Genomic DNA, 14,223 nt, shown 5'->3' on the forward strand with positions numbered 1-14,223 from the left:
GCAGCAGTGACGGCAGTTACGAAGAGGGACAGGCATGGGTGGTAGGTCCCCCAACCAGAGGAAAGGTTAATGACACTGAGCAACCAAGGTTGGCAGAAGGAGGAACTCGGAAGGAGGGGTGCGGGGCTGCAGGGCGCGTGGGGCTGCCGGGTCGTGGTCCCCTCATCTGCATTCCCTCCGCCCCCTGAGCCGAGGCAGCACCATGTAGAGAGCCCCCGGCTGCAGGTAAAGGTCACGCTGTCCTCCCATGTAGAGACTCCGTGTGAGGGTTTTCTGAAGCTCAGGAACCCCGGTGTGCTGCAGTGCACCCCTCGCTAACCAGAGCCCAAGCCAGGCCCTCCGGCAGCCGAGGCCTGCTCAGGAAGGGGCTTCCCCAGGGCAAGGAGGCCAGCAGACAGCTGCCCACGCGGCCATGGCACTGGGTCAGGGATTCGCAGAGCTTCCTGCAGGCCCGTCTTTTCCCCTTTGTTCAGCACCCAGACTCCTGGAAAACCCCAGGTCATTCTCTCAGGGCCCCTGGGACACTGCCACCCTGAGCCTGCCCCAGACGGGAAGGGGCGGAGGCGGGGGATTGAGGGTCCCTCCGCGGCGGCTCTCCCTGGTGAGCGCACAGGAGGACGGAGAGCACAGCCCATCCCACCCGCTCCTCCCGGCCTTTCCTTGCTCTGGGTTCCCCCTTATTTCCCGCAGCTCGGCCAGGACGGTCCTCTGAGGTGGGCATCTGGCGATCCCCTCCCGGCCAGCCTGCCCAGCAGCTTCCCACGCGCCCAGCGAGAAGTGGAAGCTGACCTTCAGCAGCGGGAGGAGGACGCAGCCTGGGGCTGGGCCTGGTGGCGGGAGCTCACGGCTCTTTCCACACTTACCACTTGCCCTCCAAGGAGGGGCTCCCGCAGTGGGGCAGACAGGGTGACCGCCTCCCAAGAAGAGCAGCGTGGAATGGACATGCGGCCCAGCCCCAAGATGGTCCTGGGCGTCCTGGGTCCCAGGGCCACTGCTGCTGGGACCCTGCAGAGCTGCGGCCAGGCCTCACCCGGTGGGAGGTGAGAGGCAGGAGAAGGCTCCTCCGCACCAGGCCCCAGGTCCCCGAGGTCACGGTCACTGCCGTCATTCCTGCCTTCAGCGCCCTCGTGAGCAGCGGCCCTGCCCCCCAGGGTTTCAAGAGGGCTTCTCCGGGGGACACACTGCTCCCTGGGACCAAGGCGCCACCTTTGAAATGGAGCTCGCAGACTCCGCGTGGAAGAGACTGCGTTCTGCCCAGTGGTTAATGGGCCCTGGACGCCCTGGAGAAGGGATGTGTCATTAAGTGGGGGCCAGACCCTGAGGCCAGAGGCTCAGCAGGAGGGGGACCGTGGGTGTCCACACTTCTGAGATCCTGGGGCCACTATGCCCCCCTCATGCCCGCCCTCTGCACAGGGCAGCAGGATCAGTCGAAAGTCCCAGGCAAAGTGGCTCTGCTGAAACAAGCTTTGCCAGACTGCTGGGCCCAGACCTTGCTTGCTCCTGAGATTGCAGCTGTGTGTCCTTGGGCAAATTACTTAACCTTTCTGAGCCTCAATTTCCCTTCCATAAAAGGGAGTTACTAAAGTTTTCAGCTCTTGTGTGCTCTACCATGCGGATTGTCACAGGCCTGCCCTGGAATAGCGTTGGCACACAGCAGTCACTTGATAACTGACGACAGCCAGGCACAGTGTGGTGATGTCATTCCTTGGTGAAAATCTGACCTGGCCTGGCCCTTCTCTGCCGCCCTCATCCCCTCCTCATGGACCTGCACTCGGTGCACCTCGTCCCCAACTCTGCCATTGCCCTGCACACTTGTCATGGGTCCTACACGGCCCAGGGTCCCTGCCCTCACTCGCTCTGGGCCCTGTGCTGGCCATATCCCCCTGAGCTGGCCAGGTCCCTCTCGGGAGCTCTCCCTCCTTGCTCTCACGTCCTTGGCCAGAGTGGCCTGGTCCTCTGGGTCTCCTGCCCACACCCCCCCCCCCGCCCAGAAGTCTCGCCTTCCCTGCTGCCCTGGCTGGGTCTCCCCCACCCCCCTCCTCCCCCTCCTCCTCCTCCCTCCCCCTTCCTCCCCCGCCCCCTGCCCCCTCCCCTGCCCCCTGCTCTCCATCCCCCTCCCCCACCTTGCTCCCCCTCCCCCTGCTCTTCCTCTTTCTTCTTTCTTCCTCGTCCCCCTGGGCCACCATTTCCTCCAGGGCAGGACTTGCAACTGTCCTCTGGCGTCAGGTCCTTGCTGATGCCCAGGCACCTTCCTGGGGATCGCCCCCTGGCCCTGGGGGATGACCAGCCTGAAGATGTGGCTAGGCATAGTGGGCAGTGCTGAGGTGCTTCAGAGGTCACTGCAGGCCCAGCATCGGGATGCCTGAGCAGCTGTCCACAGAATGGACAGTGGGCGAGGGGGAGATGGACAGTGCTCGGGCAGTGGGCAGCGGGCAGCCTGGCTCGTTCCCACCAAGGCTACAGCCCCCCTTTGTCCTGCAGGTAAGTCCCCGGGGCCACCTGGTGGATTCACTGGCCAGTAACACCCTGAAACCCTGACCAGGGCTGGGCCCCTCTGGGCGAGCCCAGGGCCTACACGGTGCCTTCCTTGTGGCCAAGTCCTTCACCAGAACCTTGGGGTCACGGAGGCCCCTGGCTCTGCTGGGCTTCCTGGCTGAGAGCAGGGTGGTCACACCAGAGGGACGCCCAGGGCTGCCCACGGACATGTGTTTCCCAGACCTGCAGCATGGTGCCCGGGTCCCCCTCGCCTGGCCTGTCCCTGGACGTAGTAATTGGTTTATTTACTAGAGTCATTGGGCGGCAGCTCTGCTGGGACCTTCCCCGATGTAAGAAAGACAAGCAGCAGCTCATGGGAAGCTGTGAGATGACCCACGTCCAGGGCCCAACCGTCCTCCGGGGACCACTTAATTCTGCCCACAGTTTCCAAGTTAGTAAATATTAAGTTGAGGCCTCAAGGCACAGAGAAACAGACACACTAGCCTGAGGCCACACAGCATCTGGGTGTAATCACTCTGCTGGGTTTCAACGGGGCCCTACCAATTTGCAACCTGGTCATTTCTTCATTGCTCAACACAAGGTCCTCATGGGGTCAGGAAGATGCCTTGCACTGGCCCTCCTGATAACCTGTCTTGTGCAAATGTGCAGAGGACTGTGGGTAAGTTCAGCCAGTTCCCTTGGCGCTCCAGCCCTAGCGGGCGCTTGGGATCTGTTATCAGGGATGGTCCCAAGGCTCGGGCTTTCTTGTGACCTTCGTGTTGGGGGTCGCAGCCATGGCCAGCTGGTCTGGAGAGGAGAGAAGCTCTCTGCTGACAACCCCAGGTTCTCAGCTCCCACTGTCACCACCATGAACCAAGGGGAGCCCGCAGACTGCCCTTAGCTGTCCACCCTTGCTTCCATGACCTGGGCTTGTCCTTCCCTGTGTGGGCCCCTCCTTGAGAGCCAGAGGTTCTGGCCTGGCCCTTCCTCTGCCCCTTTCAAAAACAGTCCTGTCACCATCCCCAGGCCCCGCTCTGTCCCCAGCCCTGGGCAGCCTGGCCCCTCCAGCCTGCTCACCCTGCCAGCTGCCTGCCGGACCCTCCCACCCTGGCCTGGCTGGCGCGACCTCCTCTGGACTCCACCCGCATGGCTACCTTCTGTGCCTCCGCCCTGCACTCCCACTTGAACCCTCCTTGAGCCAGGCCTCTCCTCCAGAGGCCAAGTTCTTCTGAAGCTTCCCTGGTCAGCATTAGCGGTCACCTCCCCTCGCCATCCTGCCCCTGCTCCTGGACAGCCCACTCCAGATGATCTTCTGCATCTGGGGAAACCAGGAAGGCCCCTCCTGGCTGCCACTCAGTGCAAGGGTTGGGGTCCCGTGCTGTGCCTCCGTCAGCGCTAGCCAGGGGTCAGCCTCCTCCCTGGGTGGACATGGCTCCCATTCAGAGATGAGGAAACTCTGCCGATGCCCATGGTGTAAATGCTGCATCAGGCGGTTCCTGCCGCCCCTGGAGCACAGCTCGGGAAGCCCTGCCTGCCCGCTGCCTGCCCCCTGCCTGCCCACCCCTGGAAGCCTCCAAGAGCCCTGGCCGTGGGCACCGCGGCCGTCCCCCCCAGCAGCCAGACCGCTGCTCGCCTTCACTTTCTCTCGACCGGGCTCTGCCTTCTGGGGGGCAAGCCTTGTGTCCTCCCCTGACCCACAGGCAGGGACCCCATGCTCAGCCAACACTGCCCACCTTGGCGCCGCGTGCTGGGCACCGCACCCTCGCCCGCCCGCCTGCCTCCCATCCCTGCTCCTGCAGCCTGGCTCTCACGGTCACACCCTGGGCTCCGCTCCCAGACCCTGCAGCACAGGGCTGTCCCCTCGGGAGCCCTCCCTGACCAGCTCTCAGGACCAGGCTAGGGACCCTCAGCAGCTCCTGGGGTCCGGAAGGTCCCCCGAAACCCATGTGACTCAGTCCCCAGCCTGTGGCTCTGTTGGAGGTGGTGGAAGCTTTAGGCCAGGGTTCTGCTGGGAGAAGTCAGGTCATTGGGGTGACCTTGGAGGGGACATTGAGACCCCAGCTCTTCCTTTCTCTTTCCTCCAGGCGGCCCTGAGGTGGACAGGCCTCCACCACACTCCTGCCATGATGAACCAGGCTGCCACTGTCCCAAAGCAAAGGGGACCATATGCACTGGAGCCTCTGAACCCCGGAGCCAGAGGAGACCTGCCTCCTCAGCTGGCCCTGCCAGTGTCTTGTGAGGGGAACAGGAAGCAGGCTGAGTCTCCCGCTCCCTCCCGGACCACGTGGGCAGACCCAGAAGATACTCCCTGCACAGTTCACTCTGCGGGGCACCTAGTAGGCGCTCAATAAAAGCACAGCAGTGAATGAAGGTAGACTCCCACCAGAAGGTCGTGTTTACGGACTCACTTAGAGGCCTGGCAGCTGCGGTGGAGGGAGCTGCAGGTCGGCTCTGGGCCGCCACGTCTCCTGCCGGAAGCTGCTGGAATTAGAGCGTGGACAGTGATCGCCGCGGATGCCCTGGAAAGCCCTCCTGCTGGGAGTCTGGACGGATTGCCCTGCTGCCCTCGCGGTGCCAGTCTGTGAGTGACGGGCCTCAGTGGTAAGTGACACTGGCCCCTCCTCGGTGGCCAGTCGTGTGGGGGTGGGGACGTGGCCTTCTTCTCCTGGGGCAGCGGCTCGGTCTCCAAACTGGACGGGGTGCTTGTCACTCACACCTGTGGGGGCAGAGCCTGGAGGGCGTCCCAGCCCAGACCCGCCTTGTGTCCTGCCTCCCATCAGCAGCAGGCAGGGCTCGGGAGAGAAACATACGTGGAGGATCGGGTCAGTGTCGGGGACCAAGGCTGCAACAGCCGTGTCAGCTGTGCCAGGCCCTGGTCTCTGCCTCAGCCCGGGCCTGGGCTACCGCAGCACCACCAGCAGGCGCCGCCTGAACTTGGTAGCTGGTGGCCTTGACCAAGTCATCGAGATGTCCAGCTTTCCATTTGCCCAGCTCCAGGAACCCGGGAGGGGAGCAGGCGACGTCACCTGCTCGGCCTGGCAGGGTGTGGTGTGGCACGGCCTCCCTGGTGGGTCTTGATGAGCAGGCCAGTTAGCTGCCCTTCGCACCCTGGCTGTTGCAGGACAGTCCATGGATGGCCCTGGCCTCCTTCCCTCCTGCTCGTGGGACCTGGAGACCACGTGGGGCCAAGCCAGGCCCTGCTCCACCAGTGCCATACACAGGTGCTCTTCCATGCCTTGGCCCAGCGAGCCCCTTGGCCTGAGGGCTACACCCTGCGCAGGCTGCTCCCCAGCGCCCTCTCCTGTGAGGCTCGTGGGACAGCACGCCCCTGCCCTGCAGCTGGCTGAGCCTTGAGGCCTGGCCCGGAGTCCAGGCTCCTGCCAAGCAGCTGATGGGTGCTCTGGCTCCTGGACCAGGCTGGCTGGTGAGCAGCGGGTGACGGCTTCCCAGCAGCCCTGCCCGAGGGGGCACGCAGGCCGGGTGGGCGCTGCCCTGGACCCTCCAGGACCTTCCTTCCTCCTCACTTCCTGCAGCCCTTTCTGGGGGTGGCTGTGGGTGCCCCAAGATGGGCAGAGTGAGGACCCCACCCCGGGCCTGGCGGAGCACCACCTCACGAGGTGGGAGGGAGCTCCTGACCTGCTGGCTGGGATGGAGGTGGCCTTGGGGACAGCATGCTGAAAATGGAAGCGCCGCACACTGAAGGAGTCTGCTCCGTGGACAAGCCCCTGAAACTCCCAGGATGGTGACTCCCGGAGGACGAGACACGAGGTGCCACTGGAAGGACACTGGCTTCTGCCGTGCAGTCGGCTCTCACAGACGGTCACTCTGCTTTCCCAGGACGGGCCTCTGTGGTTGGCATTAGACACAGAGGCAGGCTCTGGCCTCCCTGCCCCACGAGTGTGGAGGGACACCCTGTCACAGTGTCCAGCCTGGCTCCACCACAGCAGGTGCTCCTCCTCCGCTGGGGGCTGGGACAGCTGTCCCAGTTCGTGGCCCATTGAGGACAGCCCTCTGCTCCAGGACCTCAGGGAAGACGGCAGCCGCCCTCAGCAGGTGGCCCTCAGTGCCGTCAGCGCCTGCTGCCCGCCCCTGGTGGGTTTTGCTCTTAGGCCAGTTCCTCACATGTGAACTGAGTGACATTGTGGTCACCTGGGTGAGGACGAGCAGCTTGGGCCTGCTGGCCTCCACCTCGACCCAGCTTTGGCAGTGCCCTGCCCGTGCATGCCTGAGGTGCCAACCTTGGGCCATGTGCTGAGGGTGGCTTTAGAGGAACCTGCAGCGGGAGACCTCCAGCCGTGTCTGGAGAAGCCCTCCCTGGCCCTTTCAGAGCCACGCCTGCTGAGAGCCTGCTGAGGACGAAGGGCATTTTTGGTTGAGAGGTGACTCCAGCAAGCCATTGAGATGATCATGGTTATGTTAAGATGTGCATTCAATTGGAGATTAGACCCCTGCTGTCCACCTCAGCCTGCTACTTTGGAGCTCTTGCTCTCCCTCAGGGGCAAGCAATTTCACTTACCCCAAGATTCAGGCGTTCCCCATACGGGCCACCAAATGCCGCAGTGTGGCTGGGCACAAAATCACGAGCCACTCAAGGAGGAACAAACTTTATTTCCAAAACTCCCACAAACGCCATGCATGTGGCCTTCTCCCGGGACACACCACACCATCCAGAAATCCCTCCTCCGGAATTCCCTCCTCCTACACTTCCCCAACCAATGGGAACTCTCCGGGAATCCCCTTGAGAACTCCGAAGTAGCAGGTGGAGGCGGACAGCAGGGGTCTAATATCCAATTGAATGCACATCTGAACCATTATCATCTCAACCAAAAATGTTAAGCTCATTCCTACTCAGCTATGGCTCTCAGCACACGCCTGAGATGTCCCAGTCTCCAGATGCAGTGGCAGGACACTGACAGGTGAAGTTCAGGGCTGAGCAGCCACCCCACAGGCCGGGAGTGCGCCTTCCTGCCACAAGGTCAAGCCACAGCGAGTCATTCTACTGTCTCCTGATGATGTTTAAATTTTATAATGCAGAAGCCGGTGCTGAACTTTCCCTCAGCCGATGAGGCTGCAGTGGGCCCCCAGGCAGAGTGCTGCTGGCTTGGGGACACTGGCCTTGAGGAAGCCCGAGGACCCATCCAGCATGGGGGGGGCCTCCAGGAGAAGCCGCACCCACATGGATCTGCCCCGAGTGGGGAAGCAGGCTGGAGCCCCACGGCGGCTCCTGTCCCCTCAGCAAGCCCCAGATCATGGGGCCTCCTCGTGGGTGCCACATGCTGACCTGGAATCGAGCCCTCCCAGGAAAGTGCAGCTTCAGCCTTCCATTCTGCACAGGGAAACGGCGGGACTCTCTCCCGTGACAGCTCTGCAAGTCCCCACACAGAGGATGGCGCCCTTTGCTTCACTTGGTGGCAACGTGGCGCGTGTTCAACCGACATCTCAGGGGGAAAGTGACATTGCCACACAGGAAGTGACCTGCATGACCACTGAAAGCCCTGCCCAGTCGGGACGACCTGACCGTCCTGCAGTGCGAGTCCCAGCTGCCCAGGTGGCTGAAATCCTGATCACTGAGTTGCAACACTTTGGAGCAAAGCTGGTGTGGAGCCTCTGAGAACCTGCAGGAGGCCTCACGGGGCTGAATCCAGGGCCCTGGGTGCCAGACCAAGGGGCCCAGCATGGCACGAACCCCCTTCCAAACAAACCTCAAGGTTGGTGGCATCCGATTACTGAACCGACTCGATGACTAGAGCAACAAGGACCAGCAGCTTCGTCTTTCAAAGCTTCTAGAAAATGGTCATTATTGAATCCAGGGCTGGGGAACAGGAAGCCAGTGAGCCCCGCCTCCAACAGGGAGGCAGGTGGAGGCAGGTGGAGGCAGGTGGAGGCAGGTGGAGGCAGGTGGAGGCAGCCAGAGGCAGCCAGGTCCCCTTGCAGGCGGGATGCAATCTCAAGTGACAGGACTGTGCCCTGGAGGATTCCGATGCATGGAAAGCATCTTTTAATAAAGCCCTATTTTTAATTAAACAAATTTATAGACTGTACCAGCATGCGGCGAGATCTACGAGTCTGCGGGATCTAAGATCTGAGAAACGTTCACAGGAAACATATGGAACGACTCCAAAATAGACCGTAGCTAGCGGCCATCGCTCACGGAGTCCTGTGGCCCCCTCACGCTCCTCTGAAGGCCACGGGCAGCAGGCAGGACGCCTGCCTGTGGACACCTTTGGGTGAAATAGTTGCACATTCTAATGCGACGGAAGGTATTCAGCAGAGCAGAGTTTACCTGCCTCGCTCACACCAGGCACCTCCGCACCTGCAGAGAGCACACTGTCTCAATTACAAATGTCACGGTCCAACAGAGAGGACCTGCTGTAAGGTGTCAACGATTTCAAATTTATTGCCCCCAAAAATATAACTTTGAAGAAGGCCTCAGCAATTTTATGGGGAAAAATAAAATTCCAACGGGTTAGCCATTTTACGGAAACCAACTTATCTGTCCAAAGATAAATGACTTTAATTATTTTTCTCTCTTATTCACATAACGTGTTTAATGTTAAGCATGATACGATGAAGGTGTAATAGAGACATTTGCGTGTGTTAGTGTGTAAATACATGTTTTGCGTATTTAGTGTTTTCAGTTCCCCTTGGCTCTGGGGTCTTCCTCTAGTGACAGGGTGAATGACTGACTGTCTCAGCCGTCGTCCCCATGGGTCTAGGAGGGCCATTCCCAGGGCGGCCTGTTCCCTCCGAGGCAGATGCCCCAGGCTGCTGACTAGGCTGGACCTGGTGGCAGCACAGCTGAGCCCAGGACTCAGGCTGGGGACCCCATCAGCGTCCCCGTGCTGATCCACCCTGGTCTCCAGCACCGAGCCACGAAAGCAGCCCGTCCTTCTCCCAGGAGAGCACTGTCCCGCCCCTCTGTGGCCACTCTTCTTCTGGTTTCTGCCACTGCAGACCCTGGTCCCCACGAGGTCTCTGTTTGAGGACCTGCACATGCCATGGGGTGCCCTCTTGGTCTGTGCTCCCCTCTGCCCTGTTCACTGCAGGGACCCGACGTGCACCTGAGCCTGGGCCCTGGTTGGGGCCCCAGAGTCCTGGCGGCCACTTCTGGACGGTACAGCAGAGGGGCTGCCGGTTCACAGGGGCATGCGTGGGCAGGGAGGGCGTAGAGGGCGCCCTGGGGGCTCCTCCTCCCTGGGCTGACGCTGTCCTCTCCAGGCCTGTCCTGATTGATCTTCAGCCTGGGCCTCTCCACCATGACTTCCTGCCCAGGCCTCTGCCCCTGCTGCCCGGTCTCCTGGCCTCTCCTATCCCTGAAGGTTCTGGGGAATCTTTGCCTCAAACGTGTGGCTTCTGACACAGGCACCCGGCAAGACCAGCTGGGATGAGCGAAGCCGCCGGGCGAGTGACCAGTGTTGGGGGGTCTTTACAGGAAGAGAGGCTCGGGTTCTCAGAGAGCCGGAGCCCCCGTCAGCCACATCTGGGCTCTCCATCCTGGCCCAGGAGAAGCGGCCAGCCCCCGTGTGGGTGCTCTGCCCTGCTACGTGGAGTCCCAGGGGGCACCTGGGGATTCTGGGGGTTTGGCCAGTGAGCTGAGGCTGGGATGGGAAATTCAGGACTGTCACACCAGTGGTCGCCAAGTGCAAAGAAGGAGACCGTGACCCTAGGAAGACAGCTCTCCAGCAGGACAGGCCCTGCTGAAGTTAGTCATTGTCCCACGTGGTGCCATGCCCTGTGACGAGCTCTGCCCTTCATCGTGGGGTCTCATGGGGGAGCTGGGGAGCCCCTCACGGTAAGTCGAAGGTGAGGGAAGCCGTGGCAGCACATCGGCTGCAGGAGCCGGGTGGAGACCGCTGGGTGGAGAGCCCAGCTGGCCACAGGCCACCTGTAGGTGGTCACTCCCTTACTGACCCCTGAAGGCCAGGTGAGCCCAGGCTGGGGGGAGATCCCTGAGCTAGTGGGGCTGGCCCAGGTGGCCCACGGCTGGCGCTCAGTAAAAAGAGCGTGTGGGAGATGAAGGAGAAGGGGCTCCGGAGGAGAGGTGCCCACCCGCGTGGGGGTCTGCCACCACCTCGCACAGATCTGTCCTGCTCTGCCTCACCGGCCACCCTAGCCCATGGCTGCCCTGCCCCTCCTGCTGCCTTCGCTGTCCTTCTTCAGACACACCAGGGACCTACACCTCAGGAATCCTGTCCTCTCCTGGGACCCCAAGGGGCTCTGTGGCTCCCCCGTGTCCCCTGCCCCTCCGGGCTTCACTTGTCTCTGGCCTTAGCTCTGACCTTCTCTGTACCAAGGAACTGACGGTCCCAGAAGTGCTGGGCTTTCACCTTAGCACCTGACCCAAACTCAGACCCAGAAAGTCGGCCAGCGTGGAGACGTGGAGATGTCGGCCATGTGGTCGGCCAGCATGGAGTCGTGGAGATGTCGGCCATGTGGTCGGCCAGCATGGAGTCGTGGAGATGTCGGCCACGTGGCTGCTGCCCTCTAGGCAGTCCCCAGTGCCCAGGGAGGGCTGCCCTACAGGCTCAACGTTAAGCAGCCCTCCGTGGCCAGTCTAATTGTGTCCATGATGAGAAAACCAGGCTCAGAAGCTGGGCTCCTACACCCCCCAGCTAGAAGCTTCTGGAACTGGACTGGAGTCTCTCTCTGTCTCCTCCCCCACTGTCCAGGAGGCTGTCCGCACCCCTTGCCAGGATCCCACTCTTGACTGGGCTTCAGGATCACCTGGCCCTAACCTCAGAGGCCCCATTGGCAGGGGGAGCAGGGGCCACCAGCTTGTCACACCCCTGTCTTTGGCAGCCCTGGTACCTCCAAGTCTCCCCTCAGCGTTTCCAACCCCTGCTGCCACCCAGGGGAGGGGGAGGGGGCTCGTGTTCCTGGCTCAGGGACGGGGGCTTTCTGAGACCCTCTCTCCTGGAGCCCGCCCTGGGGGCCTCACTGCTCCCTCCCACCCGCCCTCCAGGAAGCCCAGAGTGACTCCCCAGAAACCTGGCCCGCGCCCGTGCTTTGCCGAGTACGCGCCACAGGAATCATTTTTACCTGCGAAGGCCGTCGACCGCGTGTGATCTTTTACTCATAATGGCCTAAGCAGCTCAGCGAGGAGCAAGGGGCCTGAGTGACAAGCAAAATGGTTAGAAATTGTCCCTGTGAAAATAATGAGCCCCCAGACACGAGCCAATCAAAACAGCCTGCTAATGGCTTCCTGCGCCACTCGCAGGTGTGGCGGGCTGGGGGCCTCTCTCGGGGAGCAGGCTGCCTGGCCTGCTTTGGGCTCTGGTTTCTGATGCTGGATCCGGGTGACCAGGGCCTTGGGGACTGCTCCATTTCTCGAGGCAGATGGCTCTTCTTCAGCCCCTCCACCTTTCCCAGCACCATGTCAGGGGAGCCTGGATACGACCCAGTGGCCCAGCGGGGGTCCAGAGAGCCTGCGCCCTGGCCTGAAGAAGGACCCACGGCCACGTCGGCAGCAGCCACGGCAGCCCCAGAGGCCAGCCCTCCCGGAGGCCCCTGCCCTGTGGTTGCCCGTCTCCCTGTTTCTTGGCTTAGCTGTTGCCATCCACGCTCCTCCTCCATCGGGAGGCCTCGTGCTTCACTCCCTCCTCCGGGACATCCCTTATCCCCTCTTCCCCTCGACTGTCCCCAAACAGTGGCCCCTTGGACAGGTAGACCCTCCTGCCCCTGACCGAACACGCTGGCTGCACCCAGCCCGTGGGACTGTGGGTAGTGTCTGCTGTCTGTCCCCCTGCGGGAGCGGGGTCGTGGGGGGCTCTGGGGACACAGCTTTGTTTCTCAGGTCCCAACTGCAGGACATTGAACATGGGCCCGCCAAGCCTGAGCTTGCCCTGCAGCCTGGGGCCTGGCGCCTCCCCCTCCCCCCAGCCTGGTCCCAAGACCGCTCTGCCGATGTCTCCCTCGAGCCTTGTCATTTGTGTCTCCTGTCCCCGTCTCGTCTCCACCCCTCGGCCTCCCTCCAGGGCTCAGGGCTCCTGCCTACTCTCTCCCTGCGGCTTCTCTCTGGCTTCCCTGTGTCCCCTGGCACCTGATAATGGAGGCCCCCTCCTCCACGGCACCCAGCCCCCTGGCTGTGCATCACACAGTGTGCCAGCCAGCTGCCACCGCTGTGACAGAAGGCCTGAGATAAACAGCACACGAGGAGGAAAGGTTTAGGCTCAGAGTTGGAGAGTCCAGTGGCCACGGGCTGAAACGTCTCAAACCCCAGATCAACAGAGCCGTGGCAGCACAGCACACCATGGCGGGGCGTGTGGTGGACATATGTTCACCTCCTCATGGCCAGGAAGCAGAGAGAGAATGGAAGGAGCTGGGGTCCTCCTTCTCCAAACTCTTCCACATCCCCCCTGCAAGCCGACCCCAAGGCTTCCGAACCTCAGCGTCAGGCAGTTACAGTGACAACCTCACTGGAACCAGGGTCCTGCTGCCTTTCTGCTGCTGGCACGCAGTACCTGAGATAAGCGACTGACAAAGAGAAAAGGTTTCTTGGGGCTCTTGGTTTGAGAGTTTTCAGTCTGTGGCCCCCTGGGCCGTGGCTGTGGGCCTGTGGCAGGACAGACCGTCATGGTGGGAGGATGTGGCAGAGGAGGGCTGCTCAACTCACGGTGACCAGGAAGAAGAAAAGAGGAAGGGGCCGGGTCCCGATTCCTGCTTCAGGGCAGCGAGCTCACGTTCTCCACTGGGTCCCCTCCTGAAGGTCCATCACCGTTAGAGTCTGTAAACAAGTCAGGATGGCGCCTGGCAAATGCCAGGGGGAGTGGTTTGTGAAGTGGCGCCAGCGAGCCATTAAGTGTGGAGATTCCTGATTGGCTGACTGCTGTATCTAGTTTATGTTAATTAAGATAAGCTGTGTGGAGTGTATATAGACCCCTCCTGTCCTACAATAAACGGCTCCCACTCCTGCTGCATCAACCTTCACAAGTGGCTCGTCACCCCCCGGTTATTTTGCTGCAGCCGGACTGCGGCACATCACCCCCCAATGCCACCTTCAGCTGGGGACAAACCTCTGACACATGGCCTTTAGGGACACTGAAGATCCAAACCATGACATGGCTTCTGGCCTGAGGCTTCTCTCACACAGGGCAGCGCTAGGTCTGCACTAGGGCCTGGTCAGTCTGGAATGCCCAGTGCTGGGCCGTCTCCTGGTGCCCATCTCACCTCCCGCCTGCTTCCTGCCACGTGTGATCCAGGTGGACATGCACAGGCCTCCCGTGGCTCTCTTGGTGCCTCTGTGCGGCTCTGTGGTCCTCCGTGGGGCCGCCTGCCCATGATCTCGTGGCCTTCACAGGCTCAGCCCGACGCTGGGCAGGCTATTTGTCATCCTCTTCCTGCAGAAGGGTCGTGTGACGCAGGTGTTGGGGACTAGTGTGACAGTGTTTTGGGGACTAGGTCTAGTGGTTCCGGGCCCCACCCTGCCACTCTATGTCTCGAAGGCCCCCTGAGGACACCAGGGGCCACTCAGCTAGAGAGGGGCCTGGGGCAGACAGGACCTGAGCCACCCTTCTGTGGGCTGGGGGACTTGGGGTTTCAAAGCCTGTCAATCAGATGTTAGGTCTGGGGCTCTTCTCCCAAGTCCAGGCAGCAGGGTGACTGTACCAGGATCCCCCCAACACACACACACACACACACACACACACACACACACACACGGAGCAAAGCAGGCCTGGGCGCACCCCACGGAAAGATCAGCCCAGGAAACCTTGTTACTCCAGACACTGGGGGACCAGCTGCCCAAGGGCA

General features: G+C 61.7%; 1 protein-coding gene and 1 long non-coding RNA gene across 2 annotated transcripts in view; one reads left to right on the plus strand and one right to left on the minus strand.

The window, feature by feature from the left end:
• The window catches only part of LOC144366833 (uncharacterized), a 284,013-nt gene that overhangs the window by 95,663 nt on the left and 174,127 nt on the right, over window positions 1–14,223 (minus strand). The window lies entirely within an intron of this gene.
• LOC144366832 (uncharacterized) lies at window positions 2,147–4,857 on the plus strand. The gene is made up of 2 exons (XR_013425972.1): window positions 2,147–2,481; window positions 4,560–4,857. It is a non-coding gene; the product is annotated as an uncharacterized LOC144366832 (long non-coding RNA).

Source organism: Ictidomys tridecemlineatus, chromosome 9 (genome assembly GCF_052094955.1).
Source record: "Ictidomys tridecemlineatus isolate mIctTri1 chromosome 9, mIctTri1.hap1, whole genome shotgun sequence".
Taxonomy (NCBI): domain Eukaryota; kingdom Metazoa; phylum Chordata; class Mammalia; order Rodentia; family Sciuridae; genus Ictidomys; species Ictidomys tridecemlineatus.